The sequence below is a fragment of the Ambystoma mexicanum genome, chromosome 3p (assembly GCF_040938575.1).
Source record: "Ambystoma mexicanum isolate Mex_15411 chromosome 3p, UKY_AmexF1_1, whole genome shotgun sequence".
In the NCBI taxonomy this organism is placed as follows: Eukaryota; Metazoa; Chordata; class Amphibia; order Caudata; family Ambystomatidae; genus Ambystoma; species Ambystoma mexicanum.
Genome location: NC_090925.1, coordinates 238,324,261 through 238,336,808, shown reverse-complemented (window position 1 = coordinate 238,336,808; position 12,548 = coordinate 238,324,261).

Below are 12,548 nucleotides of genomic sequence, written 5' to 3'. Positions count from 1 at the left end.
AGAATAAGTATTAGACGAATGGAGGGGTAGAGAAAAAAGAAGACAAACAGAAGAAATATAAATAGAACAAAGAGGGAAAAGATGATAAGCAGGGAGACCAAATAATAATGATGAGCAGTAATCAATAGTAGAGAAAACCAGAGAAAAAATAAGAAGTTTAGTGGCGTGAAAAGAAAGATAAGCACAAGCACAACAAATGTTAACCAGAGCATAGCGACAGAAACGAGCAATAAGGGCAATATGGGGAAATAAAGAGAGAAGAATCAAAGGAAACACCCAGAGAACATGCTGAAAGAAAGAAGAAAAGAGTAGGTGTCGGAAAGGAAAGTTGATGGAGAGAAGGGGTGAGATAAATAGTAGAGAGGGAAAGAACAGACACTCAGTTTGCAACGGATGTAGATGTGGGAAATTAGAAGACATCCAATTCTGGACTGCTACAAGACAGTTCGAAACCGTAGAGTCTAGAACAGAGTCAAATGAAGAAGAAAGACAAATATGGGTGTCATCAGTGTAAAGGTGAACGGAAAGGTTAAACGAAGAGATAAGAACAGAAATAAGATCAATCTAGAGAGAGAAAAGAGTAGGACCGTACACCGAACCCTGGGGACACCATAAAGAAGAGGAAGTGAAGAAGAAGAATATCCAGCCCAGGTGACTGAATATGTATGTTGAGAAAGGTACAAAATGAACAAATTAAGAACCGACCGAGAAAAACACAGGTGGAAAGAAAAGCGATAAGGAGGGAATGGTCGACAGTATTAAAAGCTGCAGTCATGTAGCCATCCAATCGTGAATCAAACCACATATGTGGTTGATGTTGGTGGTATCCAGCTCACAATTCCCAGTCAACTCAAAGAGCAGCTGTGTGTCATCAGCATAGTTGGTATATTTGACTCTGACACTGTCCAATAAATCAAAAGTGAACAGGTCTAAATATGGAAAAGGGTGGGGAACAGACAGGCACATGAGGTAAGCAACAAGACTGTAACTCGGGGGCTCCTTGAAGCTGCCAACAGATACCCTTGCCATCCGAGGACCAAGGAAGGAAGCCATCAAAGATACAGAGGACACAGAATAGTTAGCAATCTCCCTTAACTTCTCAAGCAGTAAACAATGTTAAACTAAATCGAACGCTGATGAGGGGTCTAGGATCATAAGCATAGCGATACGGCCACTATCAACATTTTCAACCAGATTAGCCCTTAGCTGTAACCAGATAGTCTCAATGCAATGCTGTGGTCGAAACTGAGATTGTCAAGCACCGAGCAGATGATTATTCTCAATGTATTCCTATAGTTGCAGGTATGTATTCCTATCTAGAGTTTTTAAGCGAAAAGGAACAATTGTGATGGGATGAAAATAATCTGCAACCTCAGGGTCAAGGGTCTCCTTCTTAAAAACAGGAGTTATCCAGATATCATTTAGACATAGTGGAACAACCGATGACAAGCAGGAAGAGTTGACAATATTGGTGATGAGAGGTGCTAGACATTCTATCGAGCCCTTAATAATACTAGCTGGACATATATCGCCAGCTCAAGTGGATGGTTTCAGGCCCAGCACAATGTCAATAATCTTAGCTTCTGTGACTTAATCCAATTAAAATTCAGATGGTACAGAAAGGTGAGTAATTGGAGCGAGTAGGAAGGTCAAGTAATCCAGCTTGGGGGTTCTTCATTGCAGCCTGGTGTAACTCACTTTTCCTAAATAAGTTGTTCTGAATGTTTGAACACCTGGAATCAGTCTTTTGTGCCATGGTACCTACACCTTGTTTACCTTCTGATTCTTTGAGAATGGAGAACAATTATCTCTGACTAGACTTGGCATCAGCTATCCTTATATTATAGTTGTTACTTTTTGCAAAAAAGATAGCATTTCTACACCAAGACACTGCAAGCCAATATGTGGCATTGTTTCCTAATAGGGATCTTCACTCCAATATATGTTCCGTTGTGCTTGATGACATCTGCAGTAAACCATGACTTGCCTAGAACTTCACTTTTGACATTCTTGATATGCACAGGAGCCAGGGTATTAAAATAACAGAAGTAATGTCAATAAATTGATGGACTAAGACATTTGCGTCAATAGATAGATAAAACCATGTTGGACAGGATGGGCAGTACAAGGTTGGCATGAACATCAGGAGAAGCCTTCCTGAGATATTTCACCCTTTTGTCCAGTCTAGGAAAGGTATTAGCTTTTCTGCGGACAGCTCAGAGGAGGAGAGTGAGGAGATCAAGTTATGATCCATCAATGGACATGGAGTAATAGAGAGGGAGGTAATCAAGAGATTATGGGGGTCATTACGACCCAGGCGGTAAGTACGCCAACTTTACCACCATGGTGTAAACTACATTTACACCATGGTGGATGGCGGATTTACCACCCCATTCCAAGGTGAGTGGGGCGGTAAATCCCCATTTCCCATTTTACCCTTCCCCATTCCCATTTTTGCCCCATAGGGCATAATGGGAGTGGGGAAGGCGCTAATTACGCCACCATAAATTATGGTGGAGTAATTAGCACCAAGGCGGTTTAGCGCCATGGATTTTAACGGCTGCTAGAAGCAGCCCTTAAAATCGGAATCAGGCGTTAAGGGTTAACGACGGCGTTAACCCTTAACGCCTGAGTTGTAATGAGGCCCTATGTGTTAACACCCAGTCAAGAATGTTACCCTCTCTACCGGTGGGGCTGTCAATATGTTGGGAAAACCCCATACTCTGAAGAGAAGAGAGGAGTGTCAAAGCATCCTGGCCAGTGTTGTTATACACCCAAAGATAAAAATCACCAATGATGATCAAATAGGTAGTTGACCTGAGGAAGTCCCCAAACAGAGCAATGTGCATTGTGTTAGCATACACAATTTGGATTTGTAGCTCAAGCTTCCATGTGAAGCTGACTTTGTATTGTATTGTGCTAACAAATACAGGATCACTTCACATGATATGGGGACAAGGGAAAAGAGAGGAGAAACACTTGGGCCTCCATACATGAGATAGGAAACCAGTAATTAAAGATGTATAGCAATAATAGCCTATTGTAGATTCTTCCAATGGTATCCAGAGCAAGTGTCTGATGAACAAAGACTCTATGGAGCTAGACAAGAGCCATTGGATGGTGAGAAAGATGGGGGCACCAAAAAGAAACGCACACCGAGAGGATAAAAACCTGATATACTACAGGAAGTCAGCAAGAAGGGTTCATGAGGTCGACAACTGCAAAATCTAGGGCAAGACCTATAGTTAAATGAGTTAGGAAAAGAAGCAAGCAAAAACCCAAATAATTCCTGACAGGGTCAAAAATCACCCTGTCATGATTTTCGCCTGCCCTGTGCCTGCTAGAGCACCTCATCAGTTGTGCCATAAAATTGTATTGAGCGTCTGCAAGACTTTATTTAAAACAGAGGGAGTCAAACCAATGATGCACTTCTTTGGATACATTTTAAATGTTGCAAAGGGTTCCTTTCTCATCATCGACATTTGTAATTTTAGGTGAGACAAAATGAGCCCCATGCCGCAGTAGCATCTTGGAATAACTATTTCAGACACCATTTTTTACAACGTATTTCAAAGTATTTACTATATTTATGCATTAGTCCTCTGACACTATGCATACATATAACTGTTGTTTACATTATGTGAATAGATCTTGTGTGTTCTATGTTGGCTTGTGCACTTATTTTTCTATTTCTGTTCAGGATTTATCTACTAAATAAAACAGTATTCGTTTTGAATCTGTTTCAAGTATTTTCAGTTTATTCAAATCAGAGTTTTTTTAGTTAATTCAAATCATCGATAATCATATATATGGCCAGACATCAATGATAAACCAGTGGTCTCTAAGTTTCTTCAAATCCTCAATAGGTGTTCATGTAAGTGTTCTAAAAATCAATATTAGTACAGTAGTCCCAACAAACTCCGTTAGTAGGCACGTGCATGTGTTTCGGCCTTGCTCTGGCTTTCTCAAGGCACAAGTATGTTCACTCATTCAACAATGTGATGTTCTTTCCAATAGTTGTCTTTTAACACATTGTTTTTGTTAGTTTTAATAAACTAACAATATTATGATTTGAATAAACTGAAAATACTGGAAACAGCTCCAAAACAAATACTGTTTATTTAGTAGATACATCCGAAACAGAAATAGCAAAATAAGCACACAGGCCAACCTAGAACACACAAGATGTATTCACACACTTATGGACTTGCTGTTGAATACCAGTTTATATGTAGCCGTGCAGCTATTGGCCCACACAGACTTAATCAACTAGCTAATAATAAAAATGTATTAACAGATGGGAAGAGCGCACTGACTAAACTATTCACCCCATATACAAAAAATATTTTTTACATTATGTTTACATTGGATTCCGTTTTTTATAAAGAAAAAAACGCTACCTTTTTTAAGTTTCCGCACTGTATAATATATATATATATATCAGCCCCACAGTACAGTACAGAGTGCACGGACAAAATATGTTGGCACGTTTGTGAATAACCATAGAAAACAGTGTTTTGATACAGAAATTGAGTGCTTTCTGATTGCTCCATCCATTTATTTGGAAAGCTGCATCCTAATGAGGGGCCCTGAATATCAGCAATGTCACCAGACAAGGTCGTCAGAAGAATTTTCTCAAACCAATTGCTTGCAGAGACAGGCATTTCCAGTGGGAAACGAAGAACGGTATGTCCAAGTGTTGCTCTGAAGTGCAGTACGTGGTAAATCAATGTATGTAATTAAAAAGATTACATCTGTTCTCATGAGTAAGATTGGCTGAGCCTCCCATCAGGCTTGCTCGTGGCCATCGCAGAATACTCCCCTCATTATAAACTATTACAGATTCCAATGGAACTCGCCGGCAATCACTGGTCGAAGTGGGCGGGATCGGTGCGCCTCTACTTTTTTAATTAAGCTTTACTGTTCCTATACTTTTATGTTTTTAAAGAAACCGTTCCGGAATGGTTTCCTTTTAAAATAAGTATACAAAGCAGTTGAAATATGCACTTCAGTGCACTGCACAGAACGTTCGCTTAAACAGCAGGGACAATTGTTTGTGGGTTTGTACTGTGAGTTGGATGGGGTATGGTGCCGGGGTTTGTGGTGAGTGGTTCAGGCCAGCAGGGAACATAGTTCAACTACTTCTTTTCAAACACTTCGACCACTGTCGGCAATTGAATAAAGGTGAGAAAGCCTTTCCGCTGGTTCGGGTGAATGCGGTCCAGTGTTCTGGCCTGAATATCGCAGTGAGAGGAGGATTGGGGGCCCAGTAAAATGTCCAGATCTTTTCCCCTTTCTCCTTGTGGCTGTAAGAGCAGACATGCAACTTGCTTATATGAGGAGGATTTAGGTGGAGTTTGGTGATATTTCTTGTCAATTCATTAGATCTAAGTGTCTTTTGAACCCTATTGTCTGCTCTGGCTTATGCAATTTAGGGGCAGGGCCCACCGGAGGCACGTGGTCACAGACCCTGAGAATGAAGATACCACAATGGACACAGGAACGGTTGATGGACACGTCTTTCTTTATTTAGTACACGCCGTTCCAGACTGTACTCTTCCCCTCTCCGTCATATCCTCTCCACCCCTCCCTGTCCCAACGTCACTTCCCTCAACTTTGGCCCAATGGTGAGCCAACCTCCATAACGATGTGGGAGGGGTCCATGTCTTACTTAACATCACAACATGCCAACTATTTGCTTCCTTTTGCCTGTGTGTGTATTGTTTAGGCCCTCTTGTTCATCTTTCCTTTAACGCTTATTTAAAAAAAATGCAAAAAAGGCCCTTTTCACGTTTGTATTTCTAATCATGCTTGCCTATGTGTTTGCCTTACTAACCCTCATGGGGCACATTTCATTTGTGTCCCTTACGTTGCCCTTTGCATCACAAATGATGAAAAGGTTACATTTTGTATTCATGTTTGTTGGTGAAACTTTAAAAAATATATATGTTTTTGCTGTTTTAGGGACATTCCTTTTTGTGTCTAAGAACCTTGAGTAAGTCCATGTGTTTGCCATTTTCAGTCTCTTGAATGTGTTTTTATTGTCTAATGTTAGAAATCCAAAGAAGGGCATTAAACTTATGAAACAAGGAAGGGATTTGGAAGAAGAAGTATTGGGGGAGGACGTGGAGGTTGACTTCCTCTCTAAACAATATATGTCAGTTGTTTGGAAAGGATGTAGGAGGAGAGAATGGTATGACTCTTGTACTTGTGGCCCTATAGGTGCCAGATCAGGTTTTCTATGGGGTCTAATTGTCGTTGGGGGATGGCTTAACAATAAAAGGGGATTCAGGATTGGGAAGGAGATGATGTCGGCGGGGATGGTGAGGAACCCTTGGTAATGCAGGGAGCTTTCCTGACAGAGGTGATGGAAATGACAGGGTGAATTGGCAGGAGATACGTCAGTTGCTCAGATAAATGGCACAAAGGTACGATTTTACTCTTCAGCCCACATGCCCAATGTAATTTCAGTCCTGGACTGCACCCATGCAGCCTCTGTGTCCACCCAGGCAGCAGGAGAGGTATACCACAACTGGAAGCAGTACCATTCACTGAATGTACATGTAGCCTGTTGTGCTGACCTCACCATCACACAATGCTGCTCCCAATTTCCTGGTTCACCAACAACGCCATGGTCCTGCGGGACAGTACATTGCCGGCCTACATGAAGAGCCACAGAGGGAAATCGACATGGATACTGGGTATACCTACACAGGAAATATCACAGTTCACTACTACACAATGGCAATGCTACACTGCCAGACAGTGGTGGCATGTATGCAGCTAACCACGATTCACCTGCATCTACTGGTCCAATGCCATCATCATCGCTCACTGTGTCACTTTCATGCTGCTGGTGGCATTGGATAAATGACTCAGGTAAGATGGGGTAGTCAAGGAGTAGATGGGGGTACATGTCACCTCATGGGTGGTAGTGGTGGCATGTGGCTCCTCAACTGTCTCCATCGGAGCCAGCTGTGGAGTGGCCTCTAGCTGCTGGGGTGCAGGTCCTGCAGCTTTGCTGGCTATAGTGCCATCTGGTGTTGTGCCAGCAGTACATATGCTATGCTGGTGAACGGGTCAGTTGCCACACTTGTGTCAAATGTTGTAGTGCATCTGCTTAATGCAGCTGGCATGCTGAAGCTGTGGCCTGTGGCAGGTGTTTCAATCCGGCTCATCTTCCTGCTCTTGGTGGGTGGACAATATTTTGTCAGTCATCACGCATACCTGTACCTGGTATAGCAAGGCACTCATGCACTATGATGGCTGGTCATTCTATACCCATGTGGTGTCATGTTCGTTGAATGTACTGCATGGAGTGTACATTATTCCTTGCACATATGGCGTCTGTTACACACTCATCTCACAGGATGTGTGGGCTTTGTCTTGTGTGGCATGATGTTAGGTGATGAGTGTCATCTGGGCAGTGTGCAGTAGCGCAGTCAGGGGACATGGCCAGTGAAGGTTGCTGGACATAGACAGAGCTCCAGCAAGGTGCGAGTAGAGCCATGGGAGGTTCATGTGCATGATTCCATTGGCAAATGGCTTGCAAAAATGGCATTTACATGTTTTGGCCGAGTCATTGCCATTCATTTTTCATATGCCGGTTGATTGCCTTTTGGGTATGTAAGTGCTAGATCTGGGAGCAGGGGGTTCAGTTTAGCACCTGGGTATGGCCTGCCCTCATGGGTGGGCCTCATCATTGGATGGGATCACATGCTCATTTAAACAAAGGTGGTGATCTGCTTTCAGTGTCTTACCTTCCCTACCACAAGCATGTTGCTGCTTTACCACTCTCCACATTGCCGTTTAGTAGGGCAGTCTCCTGTACATTGTGGACATCTATGATGGGAGACATATGCATGGAATAGAATTTTGGCAGTGCATTGTCATGGGAAACTTGACATTCATATTCAAGAGCCTCCCGTTGCTTAAGCCTCACATTGGGCCCAATTACGACCCAAGCGTTAACCATGGCGCTATTAGCGCCATGGTTGACGCCAGTATTTTACGGATTGCGCCATGGTGGAGGGCGGAGTTACCGCCCCATTCTAAGGTTGGCGGGTCGGTAATTCCCCATTTACCATTGGCCCTTACCCATTCCCATTTTTGCCCCCATAGGGCTCAATGGGAATGGGAAAGGCAGTAATAACAGTACCGCAAATTGCGGTACCGTAATTACCTCGAAAGTCCCTTTGCGGGTTCCTTCCTTAATGGCTGGTAAAACCAGCCGTTAAGGTGGGGACCCGCAAAGGCACCTCGTAATTAGGCGGTAAGGGGTTAACGGCGCCGCCACCTTTTACGGTGCCGTTAACCCCTTACCGCCTGGCTCGTAATGAGGCCCAATTGGTGTCTTGATTCGACTTTGGCCCCTATGACACCCCTAATGCCTTCCATGTTGCGGATTCTGCTGGCTTTTTCCTCCAATGCGGTGAGGGCAAGTGGCTCTATAGTTCCATTTCCTGTGGCAGCTGTGTCCTGCTGGTAGTTATACAGGATGCTGCGGGCTCTGACCTTGAGGTAATTCTACCTCTTACAGCATTCATCACTGTCATGTGGGACAGTGCCCACTGCCACCACCTTGTCCTGCATAGTGGCCCAGATATGATGTATGATATGATATGATATGGCATTTATAACGCACCTATACACAAGTGTTTCAAGGCGCGTCGAGGCAAGGGGTGGAAACAAGAGGAGGACAGACAAAGATCCTACTAGGCCAAGTGCCATTCAGATCGTGCAAGTGCATGGGAAGGGGGGAAAAGGACAAGTGCGCGGGGTAAGGGAGAGGGGAAAGTGCAGTACATGGGAAAAAGTGGAATAAATAAGAATAAATAACGGCCAGCTGGTGGCAAGTGCAAGGAAGTGCAGCCAAAAGTGCTAGTGGGGGACTGTAGGGATACAGAACGGTCCCCAGGTGCAGGGGTTGCCAGGGATGCAGTGCAAGTAGGAAAATTGACGTGGCCTAGGCCAGAGATCAGAAAGGGTGGCCAGGTAACCCGAGCAGTTTCAGTCAGAAAATCAGCAGGGGAGAGGGGGAGAGAAAGCAGAGGCAAAGAGGAAGGTCTTGAGGTGCTTCCGGAACCGGAGATGGTTCTCCTCGAGTTTCAGGGAGGCAAGAAGGCTGTTCCAGAGAGAGGTCCCATCTGAAGAGAGTAATTTTCCACCAACTCGTTGCTCTGAGAAGCAACTGACACTGAGGGAGTTGGAGGCTGATGAGCGAAGAGCTCGAGAAGGAAGATATTTAGGAAGAGAGAGTTGAAGGTATTGCAGTCCCAGACCCCAGAATGCCTTGTGTACAATGGAGAGGGTTTTGAACTTAATCCTCGCAGCCACTGGGAGCCAGTCCAGATATTTCAGTCCTGGAGAGATACGATCCCTGGGCTGGAAGCCAAGGACAAGTCTTGCAGAAGCGGAGGGTAGAGGCAGCTAGATTTAGATAGAGGTTGTTACAATAGTCCAGCTTAGAGAGAACCAGGGCTCTGGAGACAGTGAGCTTCTGGGGGAAGGAGAGGAAAGGAAGAATACCTCTAAGGAGGTCCAGCTGGTACTGTGACTTCTTAGAGACGTCAGAGATGTGAGGGGAGAAGGAGAGAGCAGAGTCGAAGATGACCCTGAGGTTTTTAGCCTTGCAGGTGGGAGTAGGAAGAGGGACAAGAGAGGCCGGCCAGAGAGCTGCAGGGAAGGAGGGAGTGGGTGTGCCGATGAGTCGAATTTCAGTCTTACTGGCATTAAGGCAGGTCGTTGGCGGCACACCACTCCTGGATGGCAGGCAGACAGTCGTAGATGCGGGAAGGAGAGGAGGAGGCCGAGGGTAGCCTGAAGATGAGCTGGGTATCGTCTGCATAGCACTGAAAGTTGGGACAGAGAGCGGCGATGCGGTGAGCAAGGAGTGCCAGGTATTGGTTGAACAGCCAGGGAGAGAGGTTGGATCCCTGGGGGACACCACAGGTAGAGAAAAAGATGTTGGAGAGGAAGGACCCCAGTTTGACCTGAGAGGGTCGGTTGGAGAGGAAAGAAGTCAGCCACGCCAGAGCCTGACCAGCGATACCAGTGATACCCAGGTTATCACACAGGCGGTTGAGCAGGATGGCATGGTTGACAGTGTCAAAGGCAGAAGAGAGGTCAAGCAAGATGAGAACACACAAGGTATTAGAGTCAAGGTTGGTGAGCAGATCTTCACGGATGTTCAGGAGAGCAGTTTCCGTGCTTCTGGCAGCTCTGAAGCCAGACTGATGGTCATGAAGACAACCAACAGGTTCAGTGTGGAGATTGAGCTGGGAGATGGCCAGTTTCTCCAGGAGCTTGCCCAGGAAGGAGTGATGGAGATTGGGCAATAGTTAGCCGGGCCAGAGGGGTCTGCAGAGGGTTTCTTTAGAAGAGGGTGCACAAGGGAGTGCTTTAGGGAGGAAGGGAAGGCTCCAGTGGCAAAGGAGTGGTTGCAGAAATCAGCCAGGGCAGGAGCCAGGGAGTCGATGTGGTCCTTGATAGTTTTGGAGGAACAGGGGTGGACCTGTTTCGCCAAGACTTTTATAGATTGGACTTGTCTAGAAACCTCGTCTGCAGAGAAAAGGGGAAAGGCCGAGAAGGAGGGAGGAGGGGTGGCAGAGGAAAGGCCAAAGGAAGAGCAGGGAGTAGAAGGGGGGAGGCGAAAGGAGGAGAATGAGGACAGGATGTCCTGAGTTTTAGAAATGAAGTGGGAAGCTAGTGCCATGCAGAGGGCCTGGGAAGGGACAGGAGAGGTAGAGACTGCAGCAGGATTGGCCAGTTCCTTGCAGATTTTAAAGAGTTCAGCCAAGTTGTTAGATGCCGCAGAGACGCAGGCTTGGATATGAGCTCTCTTCTTGGTGAGGACGGAGAGCCGATATTGCCTTTGCAGCAGGCTAGTTTATCAGAGGATGAACTTGAAGCATGCCATTTCCTCTCGGCCACCCTACACCTGCGTTTTAGGGTGATGAGGTCTGAGTCATACCAGGAGTTGCACTGGCTTTGGGCTTCAGGCGGATTCTCGTGACAGGGGCAAGGATATCAAGAGTATAAGATATAGAAGAGTGGAGCATGGCGAGGGCTGTGTCAGGGTGAGAGTCACCCAGAGGGGGAGGACGGGGTGAGAAGGTGGCGGCAAAAGCCTCAACTGACACACGCTTCATGGGTCGGATGACCGAGAAGGTGGGAGGCAGTGAAGGAGGAGGCTTGGCCTGCGGGTTAGGGAGGGTGAGGTGGGAGGATAGAAGAAAGTGGTCACTCCAGGAGAGAGGAGTGGAGAGAGGAACAGAGAGGGGAAGTTCTGAAGAGATCAGTACATCGAGAGTGTGCCCTGCAGAGTGAGTCCGGTCAGAGGGGAGAATGGTGAGTGAGAGAGAGTTGCAGAGGTCACGAAAGAGTATAGAGGGAGGACATGAGGCATCCAAGTGGATGTTGAAGTCTCCAAGAAGGAGGAGTTGAGTGGTAGAGGCCAGGAGTGAGGAGTAGAGGTCTGCCCATTCAGAGAGGAAGGATGTAAGCGATATTCAATCAACACTACAGCTAAATCAATGCCTAGTCTGGGATGCTGAGGAAAACCCTTATTGATGTATTTTTATATCCAGTTCAGTACTCTGGATGACAACCCTTGTATAACACCCCCCTCTTAGAATCCCCCTGACCCCACAGAGCCAAGAAGTAGGTTTGTTTTGCTAATTAAAAGGTTTATTTGAAAATTTGAACAATATATATATCACACTTCTATAAATAAATTGATAATGGATATTACACGTGTGAATATGAGCAGTAATCAGCAAGAGGTAACTATGAATAGGAACAGAAGAATAAGGTGGGAAAGAATGCTTTATATGGTTCAAGGAAATGCAAGGTGGAATAAAATGCAGTACAGAAATAACTTGTTATGATTTTAGCAAAAGGTAATATGATCACTTTTTCTTTTGACAATTCACTCCCCCCCTATGCAATACCAGAAATGGAAGGAGAGCACACAGTCTTCAAGAATCCCAACAAATCACACTTTATAATGCAATACACAGTTCCAGTTCTCCCAGCAAGCTTAGGGAAAACAGAGATGAGTTTTAAACACAGGTGAATTACTTAAATGTGGTTTGCAAGGAAGTGAAAAGGTGCTAAAATTGCTTTTAATTCCCTCTAGAGGTTCAGGGTAGGTGATGCTACTTTATATTAGTTCAGGCTCACTTTAACAATACTCTATAAATGATGAGCAGATTGCAAACGAATTTTAGCAAAGAGAAGCAAAACGCTGATTTCTACAGATGAAGAAATCGCGCCAAATCGCTGTAAATTTCACATGTGCGTGTCTTGCGATTACGGGAAAAATATAGGGAGTAGGAAGTCGGGTCTAGGTTCGTTGGAAAATTTCATTCCTAACCCAAACGGTTCCAGAGATACGGACGACTAAATAAAGGCAGTTTTTCAGATTTAAAGTAAACTCAAAATGACAGGTGACAGCTTGCAGCTGCAGAATTGACAGGTGACAGTTGTGCAACTTTAAAATTGACAGATGACACGATTTCTAGGAGGGAGTTCTACTTAGGTTAAAA